Here is an 18,393-nt window from a genome sequence, read left to right as displayed (position 1 = left end):
TTATCGGACCCGCCTTCCCAGCTCCTCGGGGACCGCCGGCTCATCTTCATGTGGAATAGTGAAGGAGTCGCCAAACTTTCAACTATCTGTGCCCTCCTATAGAGTGCAGTGTTGAATGGTGGAGGGTGGATAACCGTTAGTGATTGAGCTTGTGGAAAATCCAAGATCCCAAATGACTTGGCCAGTCGGGTAATAAACATGCCTCCATTTATCTTTGAATTGATCTTCTCTTTGACCGCCCCCTCAGCAGGGAATTTGGCAATGCAGTAAGGAAGATTGCAAAAAACATCTGGAGTGATGATGCTCCACAAGTAAAAGATGTCAAGGGTGGGGACTTTGTCCCCATCCTTCCGCATGTTTATTGTACTAGCCACAAACCGGTGAATGAGTCGGTGGATCGGAGAACGAATGTGACCTTCTTGCACGGTGAAAGGAATGTAGACTCGGTTGGCAATTGTGTTCCACCATGTAGACACCACCACCTCCTCGGGAAGTTCTTTTTGACAATTCTCCAAGAAATCTTCAAAATAGTCCGTCCTCACCATGTCTTGGTCATAAACACCCAACCTCCATGAGAACTCCACCATCCTGCATTGTCGTAGCTCCCCACCCAAAGAGAAAGAGATTGTGTTAGGATTATAGAACTCACTACCACCTCGAAATGAGATTGTAGCAAAGAATTCCCAGCACAACTCAGCGTAAACCAGCTCTTGGATCTTAAATAACTGCAACCACCCATCACAAGTGATGTTGGCATATCCCAAATTGCAATCCTTTACTAAGTACGGGGTGAGTTCTTCTTCCAAACCAACATTTCCCATCCACCCCCAATCCACTGCATTTGGAAGGTGAATTTCCTTCTGCCTGAGTGCCTCCAGTCTGTTTAGAGCTCTTGTTTTTGATGATTTGGAAGTAATTTGATGAAAAGATAGCCATGGCATATCACCATGGCTTCCCCCTTGCGAAGATTGACCCCTTCTTGCCATGCTACCTGTATACAAACATCAAGAACACAGAAACAAACAACACCCAGTAATTAAAAACAAAAAAAATTAGGTCTGACTGTTACCTACTCGCTGAGTACACGACTCTACTCGGCGAGTAGTATAAACACCATGACAGATCGAGTGCCGGATCTGTGTAGACTATCCAAAAGTCCAAATTTTTCATAGGGTTTTGTTGTAATTACTTATCTAACCATAGATCTTGAAGAAAATACTCCTAACATTATCTAATTTGTGACTAAATCAAAACCCTAGAGTTTGAGGAAAACTCCCCAAATCCGAATTCATGAATTTAAAGGGTAAAGATGTTACCTTTTTGCTTGAATAGGGAGAATTGATTAGAAAATTGAAGAAATCTTGGAAGCAACTTGAAAATGGTTGAGAGGATGCTGCACGGCGAGTAATGGGATGGAATGGTGAAAAAAAACCTTTTTTACAGATTTATGTTTCACTCTTTTTAAACTGGCTACTCGCCGAGTAGAATGGGTCTACTCTCCGAGTAGAAGTGCTTTTAAACATCATCTTAACTGAACCGGGCATCTACTCGCCGAGTACATGACTCTACTCGGCGAGTAAATGTCACAGATTGAAAATTTTTGTGTATTTAGAAAAATTAGTGTATTAATTCATGTTTTTAAACCATCCACCCTACACTCTAAGCATGGCTTGTCCTCAAGCAGTTATGGGCATAAAAGTAGATAAAGAAAAATGAAAAAAAAATATGAAAATAAAGAAAAGGAAAGAAAATGCAAACTTGAGACTCGGGTTGCCTCCCGGGAAGCACTTATTTTTATGGAGTCATTAGTTGGACTCCTCCCCTTCTACGTAGTTGCAATCCCTTCCAGCAGCAACTCTTCCAATCCTTCATTCCGGGGGGACTCCTTCTTCATATTGTTTTACTCTATGACCCTTGACTTTGAAGGGCGTGCCGTCTCTTGATAACAACTCTATAGCCCCATGTGGAAACACCGTCTTCACCAGAAAATGACCATCCCACCTTGATTTGAGTTTGCCCGAGAAAAGCTTTAATCGTGAATTGAAAAGCAACACTTTTTGGCCTTCATGGATTTCTTTATCTTTAATCCTTTTATCATGCCATTTCTTGGTCTTCTCTTTATAAAGCCATGAACTAGCGTATGCATCATTCCTTAGCTCTTCAAGGGCATTCATTTGCATCAACCGGTTGCTCTTTAGTTCTTCCATGTCAAAGTTGCACCTCTTTAAAGCCCAATACGCCTTATGCTCTAGCTCGACCGGTAAATGGCATTGTTTTCCATAAACTAACCTATATGGTTTAGTACCAATAGATGTTTTGAAAGCGGTACGAAAAGCCCATAACGCATCATCTAGCTTATCCGACCATTCCTTGCGGTTGCTTCCCACCGATTTCTCTAAAATTCACTTCAAGGCTCGATTTGTCACTTCGGTTTGTCCACTAGTTTGTGGATGGTATGATGTGGAGAACTTATGGGTAACCCCATATTTCTTTAGCACCTTTTCCAATTGATCATTGGCAAAATATGTGCCTCGGTCACTAATTAAGGCCTTCGGAACGCCAAAGCGTGAAAATAGCTTCTTCAAGAATCGCACCACTACCCGTCCGTCATTTGTTGGTAACGCTTGTGCCTCCGCCCATTTTGATACATAATCGACCACTACTAGTATGTACTTGTTCCCTTTGGACATGGGAAAAGGTCCCATGAAGTCAATTCCCCACACATCAAACACCTCACACACTTGGATACTATGTTGTGGCATTTCATTTCGAGATGAAATGTTTCCCACTCTTTGACAAGCATCACATTCTTTGACAAATTGGGTTGCATCTTTAAAGATTGTAGGCCAATAAAACCCAATGTCAAAGATCTTCTTTGCAGTGTAGTGTGCTCCATGATGTCCTCCCGTGGGCCCACTATGGCAATGCTCTAGTATTCTCCGGCTTCCTTCCTGAACACACATCTTCATATGATACCATCTGCACAGCTTCAGAAGAGGTATGGGTCATCCCAAAAGTAATATTTTATTTCAGCAAAGACTTTCTTCTTTTGTTGACTGCTATAGTCCTTCGGGATGTATTTTGTAGCTAAATAATTAGCTATGTCTGCGAACCATGGCTCTTCTCCCACTGACACCATAATGTATTCATCCGGAAAGTCGTCTCCATCTTTGTCTTCTTGCAATTGCGGGTTCTCTAGCCTTGACAAGTGATCAGCTGCTACGTTCTCCATTCCCTTCTTGTCTCGTATCTCTATGTCGAATTCTTGAAGAAGTAGCACCCATCGTATCAGTCTTGTCCTAGCATCCTGTTTGGAAAACAAATACTTCATAGCTGAGTGGTCAGTAAAAACAGTAGTTTTAGATAAAACCAAGTAAGGGTGAAATTTGTCAAAAGCATATACCACAGCTAACAACTCTTTTTCAGTGGTGGTGTAATTTTCTTGGGCTGGGTTTAAAGTTTTGCTAGCATAATATATGGGTTGAAAGTGCTTATCAACCCTTTGACCAAGGACAGCTCCTAATGCATAGTCACTAGCATCACACATAATCTCAAAGGGTAAGTTCCAATTTGGTGCAATAATGATCGGGGCATTAGTTAATTTTTCCTTTAAAAATTCAAATGCCTTTAAACACTCTTTAGTAAAATTAAATGGTGCATCTTTGAGTAATAATTGTGTTAGAGGCCTGGTTATTTTGGAAAAATCTTTTATGAAACGCCGGTAAAAACCTGCGTGTCCTAGAAAACTCCTAATGCCCTTCACATTAGTTGGTGGGGGTAATTTCGCAATGGTGTCAATCTTTGCCCGATCCACTTCAATTCCCTTTTTGGAAACTTTGTGGCCCAAAACTATACCCTCCTTGACCATGAAGTGACATTTTTCCCAATTGAGGACCAAGTCGGTTTTCTCACACCTAGCAAGCATTGAGTCAAGATTTGTGAGACAATCATGGAAAGAAGATCTGAAAACGGAAAAGTCATCCATAAAAACTTCCATGAATTTTTCCACCATATCGTGGAATATAGCTGTCATACACCTTTGAAAAGTCGCAGGTGCATTGCATAGCCCAAAAGGCATGCGTCTATAGGCAAAAGTCCCACTTGGGCATGTGAATGTGGTCTTTTCTTGGTCCATTGGGTCTATGGGTATTTGACAATAACCCGAAAATCCATCTAGAAAGCAATAATAGCTATGGCCCGATAGTCTTTCTAACATTTGATCAATTAAAGGTAGGGGAAAATGGTCTTTACGAGTGGCATCGTTTAGCTTTCGGTAATCAATTCACACTCTCCAACCAGTTACCGTTCGTGTCGGAATTAGCTCGTTCTTTTTGTTGGTTATGACCGTCATCCCTCCTTTCTTGGGCACCACTTGGACCGGACTCACCCATTGGCTATCGGAAATGAAGTAAATGATTCCTGCATCTAAGAGTTTGACCACTTCCTTCTTGACTACTTCTTGCATGTTCGGGTTCAACCTTCTTTGGTGTTGTACCACCGGATTTTCTCCTTCTTCGAGATTGATCTTGTGAGAGCAATAGGATGGGCTTATTCCTTTGATGTCGGTGATGCTCCATGCTATGGCCCATTTCTGCTTCTTCAACACTTGAACGAGCTCCTCCTTTTCAGACTTAGACAGATCAGAGGCTATGATTACTAGCTTTTGATTACCTTCTTCCAGAAAAGCATACTCCAAATGGTCTGGTAACGTTTTGAGCTCTGTTCGTTGGTTCTGAGTGACGGACTCGCCGAGTGCAGGTAAGGTACTCAGCGAGTTGGTGGCTGCATTAACGAATTCTGACTTTTCTTCTGATGTACTCGGCGAGTAGATCGGTCCTACTCGGCGAGTAGGACTGTCGGATTGCTTCATTAGCTCTTCATACTCTGCTTCTTCCAACAGTCTTTCAATTTCTATTAAATCTTTTTCTGGATCAAATGCTTCATCAAAAGCTGTAAACTTGTTGGAATCTTTAGGTATGTCTTCCTCCAATAGTTCGTCAAGCATATCTATTGACAATGCCATGTCGTCACTGCTCCTAGAATACTTCATAGCTTGGTCCACCCCGAATGTCACTGAATCGTCTCCGACCTGCAAGGTGAGCTTTGAGTCTCTCATGTCTACAATAGCGCTGGCCGTGTTGAGGAAGGGCCTTCCAAGGATGATTGGTACTTGTGGATCCGCCTCCATGTCTAGAATGATGAAATCAGTAGGAAAGACAAATTTATCCACTTTCACTAGTAAGTCTTCGCATATGCCTCTTAGGAAGGTGACTGTCTTGTTTGCCAAATGTATTGCCATGCGAATTGGCCTTGGCTCCGGAAGGTCCAGCTTCTTAAAGAATGAGTATGGCATAAGGTTCACACTTGCTCCAGAATCAGCTAAGGCATGAATAGCAGCCAAGTTGCCAAATTGGCAAGGTAAATTCAAGCTCCCCGGATCACCCTTCTTCTTTGGTAGCTTATTTAGCATCGCAGCGGAGTAGTTTTCATTAAGCACTACCTTCTTCACTTCTTCCATCTTTCTTCTATTGGTGAGAAGTTCCTTAAGGAACTTTGCATACTTCGGCATTTGCATGACGGCTTCAATGAAAGGTATGTTGATTTGAAGAGTCTTGGTGTGGTCTAGAAGCTTCTGATACTCCTCTTCCTGCTTCTCTTTCTTGGCTCTGGCTGGGTATGGCATTGGAGGCTGGTAAGGCTTTTCAGGAGCTTGCTCACAGGTTTTTGATGGTGTACTCGCCGAGTCTATCGGTCCTACTCGGCGAGTAGGACTGTCAGATTGTAAGTTTTGGTTTTCTGCTGGTTTTTCTACCTCATCCTTCTGTGAATCCTTGGGTGCTTCTATCCGAATAGGTGTCAGGGGAGTTATTATCTTTCCACTTCTTGTTGTGACAATGTTTATGTGCGCGCCTCGTGGGTTATTTTCGGTTTTGCTAGGAAGTTCACCCGGTGACCTTTGGTTAAGTTGTTGAGCAAGTTGCCCAAGCTTTGTTTCTATATTGTGGATAGATGCTTGTGTTGGATAAGGTGTCTAAGTCCATAACTATTTCTGGTATGTACTTGACCCGACACGGCATGGTCCATTTGGGTTGCATGGCACCATGCAATTGGATAGACTAAATGAGAGAAATAATACTTGGAGATTATTAATATATTACAAGTTCTAATATATTAATAATATTATTTGATTAGTTTGATCAAGAATTAATTTAGAATTAATTAAGTGATCAAAAGATAACTAATTAAATATATGGGTTGATTATGTAAATCATCCATATCTTGTATAGTGGGCTAAAAGGCTCCATGGACTATCAAGTTGGGTTCCACCCATAGGATGCTCCATGGATGCTCCATGGGAGTTACAAACCCATGGGTCATGGAATTGAAGAGTCATGACACATTAGGGTTTAACCCTAGATGTGTCAACACTATATAAGTAACATGTTCTCCACCTAAAATCGGACACACTAAGAAACAAGAGGGCTTGGCCGATTTTGAAGAGTGTGTGTTCTCTCATAAGTTCTTCCAAGAGCATTTGGTGTTGTGTGAAGCATTTGAGGCATCACACTTGGGGTGCTAGGCTCACAAGGTTTCAAGGAACACAAACAACAACAAGGTAAGTTATTCTATCTATACTTTAAGTTAAAATTGTTCCCCATGTATGCTAGATAGGAATATAACCTTGGAATTCAACTTTGCATGATAATTAGACAAACATAGATCCAAGGTTATTAGGGTTGCATGTACACTTAGGAAGTGTTAGAATGCTCAAAACCCATCAGTGGTATCAAAGCCTAGGCTTGTTTGCTCTTATTTGTGCTTAAAAGTTGAAAACAGAATCGGAAATCTTGCTGTCTGCGAATGGACTCGCCGAGTCTATAGGGGGGACTCGTCGAGTTCATGAGTATCTTCAACCAACTCGGCGAGTGAGTTCATGCACTCGGCGAGTAGGGTCGACTGATTGCAGAATTTCGATTTAGTTGCTGGAAATGAACTAGAAACATTACCCTAAACTGTTTTGGTAATTGAAAACTTGTTTTTGGTGGTGTAATGTCTTTGCTAATTCATTTACAACAACTAGTTATCAAAATTACAAAGTTTTAAATGTAATTTTTGATTGTGTTCATATTCATGTTCTTGTTCTTATGATGTTTTAGATGATCATAGGAATTATTTGTAACCTATGTGGTAGATTAATTCTTGATCATAATGTGTTTTAATGGAGTCCATAACTTATCCTTAAGTTATGGAAAACCAAGAGTCACACTTGAGTTAAAACCATTAAAACAAATACAAGAGTTAGAAAAATGAAGAGTCTTCATTTTATTACTCTATTAAACTCATAAGTTACAAGAAATGAAAAGTTTTGAAAGTTCCAAAACTTGCCCTCAAGTTTTGGAACAAGTAAAGTTAAGTTAAAACTTTAAGTTCCAACCCCTAGAATTTTAAAAGTTAAAATTCAACTCTTATACTTATATTATGATGATTTAATAATTATATATATATATATATATATATATATATATATATATATATATATATATATATATATATATATATATATATATGTATAAGAATAAAGTCGTCTTACCGCTAGTACGCCTCATTCACGAAGCCGGTCTATAAGGTGGGTATAAGGTTGTTGCCTATAAAATGGTGACTTAATGGGTGTATATTCTCACCCACCGCTTGCTTGACTGGTGGAGGGTCGTTAGCCGAACGGGTAAGACAAGGACTTATAAATTCTCATTCAAAGTATGATGAATATAATAAAGTAACTAAATGTTTATTAAATTCCCAATCTTAGTTACTTTAGGAAAATGTGAATAAGGTCCTAATCCATGAAATTACACTTTACACTTTGTCTAAGTCGTTGGTGGAGCGTGTGTGGTTAACCGGCACACTAACTTGGACTTAACAAGGTAGGTAAAGGGTGACTTATGGTTTATTATAGTATCGGTGGAGCGTGTGTGGTTTACCGGCACATCGATTGAGTGATAAACTTTAAGGGTACCAAGTGATTTGCATGGTTACTTCACACCTCGTTTTGTGATCCTCAGCATCCCAGTCACAAAACTTGGAGGGCACACTCGAGATTGAAACATGCCTTTGAAAAGTTCATTGGATCTCAAAGAATCTAGGAATTTCTAAAACCAATAAAAACTAAATATCTAATATTTCGGTTTTCGTGGTAGAAATTGGTGAATCGTCATTCACCTACCTTTCAAATATGGTATAGCTTAGATTACGGCATACCTCTTCTAAGTTATATTATATTGTGATTGGATCCTAGCCTTAATATTACATTTGGGTGTTTTATTAAGGACTCTCTTAAATCTAAACTAAACTTGTTCTTCTCTTTCAGATGTCTTCAAATAATGCTTCTGGCTCGAATCCTAATGGCTCCTTTACTCTTATGAGTTTGTGTGGGAAAGTCACCTTTGATGGATCCAACTTTAATAAATGGATCAGAAACATCAGGATGATTACCCGCTACGAGGACAAAGAATATGTCCTTGACAAGGAGCTTAAGGAAATTGATGAGTCCACTGCAACTCCACAGGAGATCGCTGACTTTCATACTCATGAAAGAGATGCAACCAAGGTGGCTTGCATCATGTTGGCCACCATGACAGCTGAACTCCAAAAGTCTTATGAAGATTTCTACCCTTATGAAATGCACCAAGATTTGATGGAAAGATACCATCAAAGTGAACGACAAGAGACGTACGAAGTCATCTGCTCCATGATAACAACCATGATGAAGGACGGAGAGTCCGTCACGAGCCACATGCAGAAAATGCAAAGGTATGTGGATCGTTTGCTGAAGCTTAATGTGAACTTCCCTGAGGAGCTTGCAATAGATATTATTTTGCACTCCTTACCATCGTGATATGATCAATTCCGCATGACATATCACATGAACAAGGAAGAGGTCACCCTCAGCAAACTTCAGGGACTTCTCAAGACCGCAGAAACAGGTCTTAAGGGGAAGTCGGTTGCTATCACTCCTACTCCAGACTCAACTCCGGTCTTGGCAATTGGGCAAAGTCGAGGGAGGAAGAGAAAGAGATCTTCGAAGGGTACCAAGGCTCGGACCCTTGATGGCTCTTCTTCAAGTGGAACCAAGAAAGGTTTCATTACTCCTTCTTCTGACCCAAAAGAGGCTGAATGCTTCTATTGCCATGAAAAAGCTCATTGGAAGCGGAACTACCCAAAGTACCAGCAGGATGTGAAGGATGGGAAAGTCAAACCCAACCATGCAGGTATTTACACTATCATTTCTAATAACTCACCCCATTCCAAATCTTGGGTCCTTGATACAGGTTGCGGTATTCATATTTGTTGTGACTTGCAGGGACTAGGAAGAAGTGAGAATGTGGAGCAAGGAAGAATAAACTTAATCATGGGGAATAGGAAAGTTACACCTGTCACCAAGATTGGAGTTTATACTTTATCGCTAAGTAGTGGGTTAAATTTAGATTTGAATAAATGTTGTTATTCGCTAGAAATGGCAAGAAATATTATTTCCTTTCATGCATTGTACAAACAAGGTTTCACCTTTTCGTTTGATAATGAAGTTGGTTCGATTAATGCTTTCTTTAATAATGTACTTTATTTTAAAGCATTACCTTGTGATGGTGTGTATGAAGCTGTATCTGTTGTAGATAACTTAGGAAATAATGTTTTGTGTATTGATTCTACTAATAATAATAACTTGGATAAAGCATCATTATGGCATTGTCGTCTTGGACATATAAGCAAGAAACGCATAGGCCAACTCCAAAAGGATGGAGTCTTGGAGTCGTTTGACCTAAAGTCAAATGATAGTTGCGAATCATGCTTACTTGGAAAAATGACAAAGTCACCCTTCACAGGCTCGTGTGAAAGGGGTGAAGGTTTGTTGGACCTTATACACACGGATGTGTGTGGACCATTCAAACATGCCACAAGGGATGCTAATCGTTATTATTTGACTTTTACTGATGATTACAGTAGATATGGATATGTCTACTTAATCAAGCATAAGTCAGAGACTTTCGAGAAGTTTAAGGAATTTAAACAGGAATTCGAGAATCAATTGGGCAGGAACATTAAGATGCTTCGATCCGATCGGGGTGGTGAGTATCTTAGTTCAGAGTTCCTCGACTATCTAAGGGAATGTGGGATTGTCTCACAATTGACACCTCCCAGGACACCGCAGTTGAATGGTGTGGCTGAGAGGCGTAATCGAACCTTGTTGGACATGGTTCGTTCCATGATGAGTCGAGCTTCGCTACCAAGCTCATTCTGGGGGTATGCCTTAGAGACTGCCGCCCATATCCTTAATCTAGTCCCTACAAAGAAAGTTGCCAAAACTCCTCACGAGATGTGGACTGGTAAAGTACCTAAACTAGACCACATCAAGATTTGGGGTTGCGAGGCTTTCGTTAGACGCGAGACTCATGATAAGCTCGAAACCCGAAGCGAGAGGTGTATTTTCATCGGCTACCCATAGCAATCCTTTGGTTACCTCTTCTACAGACCTAGTGACAATGTGGTCTTTGTAGCAAGAAGAGGAGTCTTTCGAGAAAGAGAGTTTAAAAGCCAAGGAGACAGTGGGAGGCATGTTGATCTTGAAGAAATTCAAGAGTCAAGTGGTGAAGGAACTTCAAACTCTAGCCCTCAACTTGAGGAGGAAACTCCTGTTGAGCCAATTGACGAATTTGTACCTCTGAGGCGCTCCACGAGAGTTAGGAGTGCACCTGAGCATTACTATGGATTCCATATTACTGCAGAAGGTGAGACACTTATTCTTGATGGGACACTAGTAAGTCAAGATGGCCCTAACAGCTACGAGGAAGCCATGGCAGGCCCCGAGTCTGCTAAATGGAAAGAGGCTATGGATAGCGAGATACAATCCATGTATGACAATCAAGTTTGGAACTTGGTTGAGAATGTACCAGGTCGAAAGACTGTAGGGTGCAAATGGGTCTTCAAGAAGAAGACCGACATGGATGGTAAAGTACACACTTATAAGGCTAGACTGGTTGCAAAGGGCTTCTCTCAAATTCCTGGAGTGGATTATGATGAGACCTTTTCTCCGGTAGCCAAGATTAAGTCTATTCGGGTTCTGTTAGCCATAGCCGCATTTCATGACTATGAAATTTGGCAAATGGATGTCAAAACCGCTTTCCTTAATGGAAAGTTGGCTGAAGATGTTTACATGAGTCAGCCAGAGGTTTTTGTCAGCAACGAGTACCCTAATAGAGTGTGTAAGCTTGAGAAGTCCATTTATGGATTAAAGCAAGCATCTCGCAGATGGAATCTTTGCTTTGATGAAAAGGTCAAGGAATTTGGCTTTTCTAGGAGTTAAGATGAATCTTGTGTATATGTCAAGGCTAGTGGGAGTATAGTTAGCTTTTTGGTATTGTATGTGGATGACATACTACTCATAGGAAACGACATTCCAACCCTGCAGGAAGTAAAGTCCTGGCTTGGAAAGTGTTTCGCTATGAAGGACCTTGGTGAAGCTGCCTATATTTTAGGGATAAGGATCTTGAGAGATCGGAGTAAAAGACTAATTGGACTTAGTCAAAGTACCTACTTGGATAAGGTTCTGAAGAGATTCAGAATGCAAGACTCCAAGAAAGGAGAGTTACCCATCCAGAGTAATGCCAAACTGAGTAAGACACAAAGCCCTAGCACTGAGGCTGAGATAGCACAAATGAGTCGAGTACCTTTTGCTTCGGCTGTAGGATCGATCATGTATGCTATGACGTGTACTCGACCTGATGTAGCTTTTGCCCTGAGCATGGTTAGCAGGTTTCAGGGGAACCCTGGCAAGGCACACTGGACTGGGGTAACGAATATTCTCAAGTACCTACGAAGGACTAAGGACTGGGTCCTTACCCTCGGTGGGAGTGATGACTTGAGAGTTGTAGGGTATAGTGATGCTAGCTTCCAGACTGATAGGGATAACTTCCGCTCTCAGTCAGGCTGGGTCTTTACCCTAAATGGAGGAGCAATTTCTTGGAAGAGTTCCAAGTAAGAGACAGTGGCAGATTCTACTTGTGAATCAGAGTATATTGCAGCTAGCGAGGCAGCAAAGGAGGCGTTATGGCTGAGGAACTTCATTGGAGACCTTGGAGTTGTACCAGCTATTAAAGAGCCAATGGAAATTTTCTGTGATAGTGAAAGTGTTGTTGCCTTAGCCAAGGAACCAAGGGATCACGGGAGATCCAGACACATCGACAGAAAATACCATTTCATCAGACATCGGATCGAAGAAGGACTCCTCGTGGCAAAGAGGGTATCATCAGATGAGAATCCGGCAGATCCCCTCACGAAGGGACTGACTCGGGTTAAGCATCTCCAGCATGCTCGGAGCATAGGGCTGAAGGATGATATTAGATTTAGTAGTTAGATAACCTCGAAATTTGTAAAGTGTAATTGACATCTGATGATGAATAAAAGTGTTTTATTTATGAGTAAAGTGTTACTATCTCTTGTCGATCGTTTACTATATTTTTTTGCATGTTTTGACTTCCAGAATAATTTTTTTTGGTATAACATATTATTCAAACCTCCACAGTCGGTCATATGTCGGAGGTAGATATGAATCAAGACTGTCATGTTTGGTTGTAGAGGTCTTGGACAAGGCTACAACAATTATGAGTGCTCATAAGTTCTGAGCATTGGACTCAACCCACGCTCACTGGAATCACTTCATGGAATTCTATCTCGAGTGATCGTGAGACGGTAATATCATATAAGTCTTTAAACCTAGAGATATGATTTGGTACTTACAAGTTGGTTATGCATTGATTGTACGAAAAATGCATTGGTAACTCGATGTTATAAATCGCGCTCTTGTGTGTAATTCAATGAGTAGTAGAACAAACATATGAGTCGAAGTTTATCTGTTACTTCTTGGATTAGAAGCTGATATCTGGGCCCCTCGATGATTTTGTTTTGACCTATGTACCGGGCCCGGTCAGAACTAAATTGATGTGTTCAATGAAGTTCTTTGTCAAACAAATCGGAAATCTGGAAACAAATTGTTGGACAATAAGTAAGACATTGTTCCATGTATTTGTCCGACTGATATCTAGAACAGAGGATTATATGATCACTTATCTTAAATGGCGTACCATCATCTTCTCAGTTTCGAGAAACCTTGTAAAGAGCTACAATTGCCGATCGGTTCCTGAAGTCATACTTGCAGTAATAGTTATTAGACTTATCCAAGTGGGAGACTGTTGGATAAGGTGTCTAAGTCCATAACTATTTCTGGTATGTACTTGACCCGACACGGCATGGTCCATTTGGGTTGCATGGCACCATGCAATTGGATAGACTAAATGAGAGAAATAATACTTGGAGATTATTAATATATTATAAGTTCTAATATATTAATAATATTATTTGATTATTTTGATCAAGAATTAATTTAGAATTAATTATGTGATCAAAAGATAACTAATTAAATATATGGGTTGATTATGTAAATCATCCATATCTTGTATAGTGGGCTAAAAGGCTCCATGGACTATCAAGTTGGGTTCCACCCATAGGATGCTCCATGGATGCTCCATGGGAGTTACAAACCCATGGGTCATGGAATTGAAGAGTCATGACACATTAGGGTTTAACCCTAGATGTGTCAACACTATATAAGTAACATGTTCTCCACCTAAAATCGGACACACTAAGAAACAAGAGGACTTGGCCGATTTTGAAGAGTGTGTGTTCTCTCATAAGTTCTTCCAAGAGCATTTGGTGTTGTGTGAAGCATTTGAGGCATCACACTTGTGGTGCTAGGCTCACAAGGTTTCAAGGAACACAAACAACAACAAGGTAAGTTATTCTATCTATACTTTAAGTTAAAATGGTTCCCCATGTATGCTAGATAGGAATATAACCTTGGAATTCAACTTTGCATGATAATTAGACAAACATAGATCCAAGGTTATTAGGGTTGCATGTACACTTAGGAAGTGTTAGAATGCTCAAAACCCATCAGCTTGCTGGTTCCTGAGCATGGTTCTTGTTTCTTGAATTGCAGCATCATGATCACTATGCCTTTTTTCTGAAGCAGCTACAAATTTAGTGAGCATATCTTCCAAGCTTGGCTTCTTTTCTTTCACTGGCTCCTCCTTTTTGTAGAACCCTCTCCCTTTTTGTCTATACTTCTCCTCCTTGGCTTTTTTGTACTCGTCATAAGGGAGCCACTCTTTCTTTTGTTTGCGCCAATCTTCATCATATCGGTCTCCACTCGAGTAACACGCTTGCGCCTTCTTGTTGCCATTCTCATCTAAATCGCAGTCTCTAGTGAGGTGAGGCCCATTGCAGTTTTCACAACCCACCTGAATAGCATGGATCGTTTGATCCATTTTATCCATTCTCCTATCCATGGATCATGGTGGGGGCAATTTCTTAGCAAACTCTTGTACCTCTCCTATGCTTCATATAGCGACTCTCTAGCTTGTTGTTCAAAGTTTTCAATGGCCTTCTTCAGCTTGGCTATCTTAGAAGGTGGGCAAAAGTGATCAATGAATTCTTCCTTCATCTTGGCCCAAGTAGTGACTGATCCGGGGGGAAGTGACTTGAGCCAGTCTTTGGCAGCACCCTTGAATGTTACCGGAAGCATACGAAGTAGTTGAGTCTCGCGGGTTACATTTGGAATATTGAAGTAATTAGCTACATCATTGACTTCATCCAAATGCTTGAAGGCATCTTCATGATCTTTCCCATAAAAAGGTATTTCTTTGAGTGAAGCTAGGATATGACCCTTTAGCTCGAAGGTAGCAGTCGCGGGAATTGCGGATTGCAGAAGTCCTGGGCCATTGTCGTCGCGCATCCTCTTCTTCCATTCTCCCATGGGGATTTCATCAATGTTAGCCATGGTGAAAGCTAACTCTTCCTCGGACTCGGTTTCGTGCTCGTATGTGGGCTCCTCTTCTTCCTCGGTCTCGTACCCGATATCTTCTTGAATTGGATCTTCGATTCTCAAAGAGGCACTGGATGCTCCTGATTTACTGCTCTTCTTTTTCCCAAAAACGGTCTTTAAGTTGGACAAAGGCAACTTCTTTGGTGTACTTGAACTCTCCACGTCCTTTCCTTTGTTCCTTTTCAATGCGGATTTGGGATCTTCAAACGGGGGTACCAGTGGTGTGTTTGATCCTCCGGTCATGAAAGTCCTGAAATAAATAGAATAAAAGCGTAAAAAGAACAAAAAAAATGTACTAAAAAGATTAAAAATTAACTGCTAAATAAACTGGTACTCGCCGAGTAGGTGCGACTGCACTCAGCGAGTATCAGTGAGATTTTGAAAAAAATTCTAAACTTAATATTAAAACTAAAACAGATGCTAAAACCTAATTACTAATTACTAAATTGCAATAAATGAACTCTATGCAAGTAAACTCACACAAAGGATCGAAAAAATTAGGAATTAGATTAATTATTTAGAACCATTCCCCGGCAATGGCGCCACAAACTTGATGTGTGTAAAATGCACTTGTTTTATCCCTACTTTTTATTAAAAAAAAATTAGCACACAAAGGCAGTGAACCTGTCTTTTAGTGGTATAGATTAGTAAGTAAGGTGTCGAACTTAGGGAACGGAAAATTAAACTAATAACTAATTTTAACTAAAACAATTAATAAAAGTAAAAGGGGTTTCTTCTAGTTTTGCAAGACTAGAAACTTAGGCACACTAAATTAACTAAATAACTAAAGCAACAACTAATTCACCAAATTTAATAAAGATGTTTCTATTTAGGTTCAAGCAATTCACTCCTATGGTTATTTGTATTTATGATAGATTAATTATTATTGGTTACCAATTATAATGGTTAGGTTCATGTTCATAACTCCTAACCCTTAGACAATTAACTAATTTAAGTGGTGATCAAGTGTTTAAACTAATTAATTCCCTAGATTAATGATTTGGATTAAATAAGATTTGTAGTGGTCAATTAAGTTACTGATTCAATTAACCTCTTGTTTGATGGTTTCTCAAACAAGCTCACACATTAATCTTCCTATTGTCTTAATAATCTTAGTTTCATAATCATTACTTCTAAGCATATGGTTTAGTGTTCACATAGACATATGAGGTTAACAACTAAGAGATGTTCATGCAGCCTAATTGTCTTCCAATTAACAGAAAATAGTAGTGATTAATGCATAAGGTTCTTTAACAAACTTAATTTAATAGATCACCAATAAACAATCAAACAAAAACTAATAATTAAACCATAAGAGTTCCTTGGTATTCCCCAAACAGAAACAAAAACGAATTTAGTTCATAGTTGCAGTAGAAACAAACATAAAAACAAGTTTTACTATATCAAACATATTCAATTCCTAAATCTAAGTGGTAGGATTAACCTAGTTGCTTGAATTCTTCAAAAGATTGAAGCTTAGGGTTCCTCAGCGTCTTCTAGGGCTCTTAGTCGCAGCTTAACCTTCAAAAATCGCCAGGAATGTTGCCCCCTTGGATAAAGATTCGGTTTTTATAGATATCTCAAAACAGGGTGTACTCGCCGAGTAGCAGGACCAACTTGCCGAGTAGGTGCATAGTTATCCGTCTTGAATCAGGAATCATAGCTATCTTCTGGAAAATCCTCGTGTACTCGCCGAGTAGAGTCGTCTACTCGCTGAGTAGGTGGTCTTTTGTCTCGTATTTTCATTCTTTGGTCTTCAATTGCTTTCCCTTGCTCCCTTTTACTTCCAAGCATGTCTTCTGGATTGAAAACAAAATTCAAACCATTTTAAGTACCTTTTGTCCACATTGTTCACATAATTAATTAAAAAGGATTAAGAATATGTGCTAAATAATTAACTAATTATGCACATATCAGGTATGAACTCACTTGTGGTGAGTGGATTGGATTGAAGTGTCGGATACTGTGCTTGGTGGCAAACGGAGACTTGTTCACACGCACGAGCCTAGTTATCATATAATGAGCATATATATAACTAATTAGCCAAATAATAACTAATGAAATAAGTTGGGACACTCTAGAACATGTAAACACTTTGTATAAGTGTTATAAGTCCTAATGGTTGCATCTAAGTTGTTGCGGGACAAGGCTAAAGGGGTTTAAAGTTCCAAAGGACCTTGTATATGTTTTTACTCTTCAAATACCAACACACATGGAGTTTAAGGTTGTAAACTCTTGAGTTTACGGCCGTAAACTCCCAACCATGGGGGTATTGTGTGTTTTGAAGTTCCAAATGATTCCTAGAATTATTCAAACTTGGTGGTTAAATTCTTGGAAGGGTTTAAGACCTAGAAACACTCCATTGAGGATTTTACGGCCCCAAGGCCAATTCCCTTAGATTTTACGGCCGTAAACTCTCATGGGATGGGTGTTTTTTTTGTTTTCAAGCCCCAAGCACAAGTGGTATAGGTTCTAGGCTTTTATTCCAAGCATATGAAGACCCTTGACACACTTTTGTGCCCCTTTAATGATTTTACGGCCCATGAACCATGTCATGGCCGTAAACTCACTTTGCAAGGTGTTTCTTATGTGTTTAAGGCCCTTGATTTATTAGGAACAAGTCTAGGTGAAAGTCTAAGGCCTTAGGTGCCTTAAAAGTACCATCTTGAGCATCATTATGGAATTTACGGCCTAAGATATTCTTGGGTCGTGAACTCCCAAACATAGGTGGTTCTTGCTTCATTTCATGTCCCTAACACACTCCTATACAAGTCCAAGGCAGTAGTATATCACGGGGGACAGTCTAGGCTTCGTTTCGGGAGTTTACCGCCCAAGAACACCTTGGGGAGTAAACTCCTAAATCTAGTGATTTAGCCACCTAAATCATGTTATAACTACATAATAAGCATTCTAAGACAACTAGAGAAGTGTACTCACGATTTGGGACGAAAACCCGAAGATCCGTGAGAGAGAAAATGGCTTTTCTCTAGTTGGAAATGTGAATAATGAATGAATTTGGTTCAGAAATCTATTTATAGTCCTGAGATATTTTCGACAGAAAATATTTTTATTCTTCAAATGATTTCTAATATAACAGAGTGTTGGAATAACAGTGTTGCACAAAACCATAGTGCATACACTATCCTGATATTTACTGAAGTGTAAACCCTGAATTACTCCAACTTATACGAAAAAGTCTAAAAATTGACTATGACTGATATAACTTCTATTGAAGTGATATTGTTTGTACATAATGGAAATTTCGGGTTGTCACATTATGTCAATGAGATTGATGTGATTTTAAATGAAATAAAATTGTTTGAAAATTTACGATATTACAGTACCAAGCTAATTTGCATGGTTATTCACACCTTGTTTGTGATCCTCAGTATCCCAGTCACAAACTTGAAGGGGATAATCAAGATTAAACATATCATTGAAAAGTTCAATGAATCTCAAAA

At 39.8% G+C, this 18,393-nt stretch overlaps 1 non-coding gene across 1 annotated transcript; it reads left to right on the top strand.

Moving 5' to 3' along the window:
* Nucleotides 1-14,396: 14,396 nt before the first annotated feature.
* Nucleotides 14,397-14,503, top strand: LOC145003691 (small nucleolar RNA R71). The gene has a single exon (XR_013662138.1). It is a non-coding gene; the product is annotated as a small nucleolar RNA R71 (small nucleolar RNA).
* Nucleotides 14,504-18,393: the final 3,890 nt, after the last annotated feature.

The sequence above is a fragment of the Lactuca saligna genome, chromosome 6, assembly GCF_052625555.1.
Source record: "Lactuca saligna cultivar CGN05327 chromosome 6, ASM5262555v1, whole genome shotgun sequence".
In the NCBI taxonomy this organism is placed as follows: domain Eukaryota; kingdom Viridiplantae; phylum Streptophyta; class Magnoliopsida; order Asterales; family Asteraceae; genus Lactuca; species Lactuca saligna.
The sequence above is the reverse complement of the archived record's forward strand: the minus strand, read 5'-3'. Positions and strand labels throughout refer to the sequence as shown.